A 1,657-nucleotide genomic window follows, 5' to 3' on the forward strand; every position below is an offset into this window, starting at 1 on the left:
TAAATGATCTATTTTTTTGACGTCTTTATTTTGGTGTGGAGATTACGGTTGATGTCTCCAATATTATTTTATTTTATTTTGTTTTGTCTTTCTCTTTCTTTTTTGCACTTGAGTATGATTTGATTTCAGAACCGAGATTATTGTGTGGTGCCTGTCTTTATTGCTGTGGTGCTTATCGGTTATTTAATTCGATATTTTTTTTTTGTGTATTGTTGTGGTATTTTAATTACTTTTTTCACATCCTCTCTCAAACTGAGGTTGGAAGCCTCTAGACAGGACTCTGCCTATTTTCAGCATATTTGATTTTTGATTGAGAAGAGGACATATTAGGTGATGGGTATTCCCCTGATTCAATGTGAATATGTACCCAAAATACTACAGTGAAAGATATGTAAGCCATTATGAAAAAAAAATTGTGTTTTTAATCAGAAATTTTCTTTGACTTACATGTATTATTATTATATTAATTATATTATATGTTATGTTATGTCACTATATTATGTTATATTAGTTTACCTCATTATGTTAATCAATTTTGTCCTTTAAATGAATTCTTACTTAAAAAAAAACAACTTTAGTTTGCTCTGAAGAAAAAAAAAATAAAATAAATAAAAGATAAGATAAGGCCTCCCAAATCTTACCACAGGCTGTGTTCTTTACACTGGCTGTATAGAAAGAGGAGGTACAGTAAAGGCACCCCATATACACCTCAACACAGGCCCCTTGCCGGGTATGTATTGTGAATTGGGGGACCAAAAAAAAAAAAAAAAAAAGAAATTCTAGTAGAAAAGTCTTGCTTGGGATAAAAGCTTAGGTCTAAACGCAGGGCACAGAGATTGTATAGCTTGTCATTTTTACCCCGAAATGCACCAATAATATAATATGGCATTATACTTTTGCTTTTTTTTTTTTTGCTTAGACATACTAAAATGTAGAAATCTTATGTATAGAAACAATTTTTTATATATTAGGGAAAGAAACCCATAAATTTTATAATACAGGGGCTCCTTCCACACTGAACATTTGTCATGTTCAGGGAACTCAACTTAGACCTCATGTGATCAAACATTGACTTCCAATCCTGAACCACATATCCCAACCTTAGAACTGGTACAGTTTCCTGCACCAGTACCAGGAATCAAATTTCCCTGGGGGAATCCCTAATACCAATCCAGCACCAACTTGCACCAGGGTAGGTTTATATGACACCCTGATGATGAGGAAACAGCAACAACTTGATCTAAGGGCAGATTGCCCTTCATCATTACCTAAGGGTGAAATAAAATGAGAAAACACTCCATCTCTAGGATCTGTGCAAAAAAACAAATCACTAATTACAATAGACTGATTACAACAACTGCCACTGAGCAGTCAAGGGGGCTGTCAAGTATGAGATACATTCTGGAAACAGTTACAGAGGGAGGTCAAACTGTTGGTGGGAATTGACCTGATTCACTATCACTATATACCTTAAATATAACTGTAAATGACTTGTAATTCCACCCAACGCCCCCAAAAAAGAAAAAGAATAAAAAGAAGAATGCTCCTCTGCTGTTTCCCATTTGTTTTCTTTTCAAAATTAAAGAGATTTCACCTATATAAAAACAAGCTTAAAAGCTTGTGTACATTTTGTGTAAATTATGTGAATTCTTTATTT

General features: G+C 33.5%; 1 non-coding gene across 1 annotated transcript; it reads left to right on the top strand.

Moving 5' to 3' along the window:
* The first annotated feature begins 624 nt into the window (after nt 1–624).
* Nucleotides 625–757, top strand: LOC126010143 (small nucleolar RNA SNORA51). Its single transcript, XR_007496277.1, has one exon. It is a non-coding gene; the product is annotated as a small nucleolar RNA SNORA51 (small nucleolar RNA).
* The last annotated feature ends 900 nt before the right edge of the window (nt 758–1,657 follow it).

Source organism: Suncus etruscus, chromosome 5 (genome assembly GCF_024139225.1).
Source record: "Suncus etruscus isolate mSunEtr1 chromosome 5, mSunEtr1.pri.cur, whole genome shotgun sequence".
Classification (NCBI taxonomy): Eukaryota; Metazoa; Chordata; class Mammalia; order Eulipotyphla; family Soricidae; genus Suncus; species Suncus etruscus.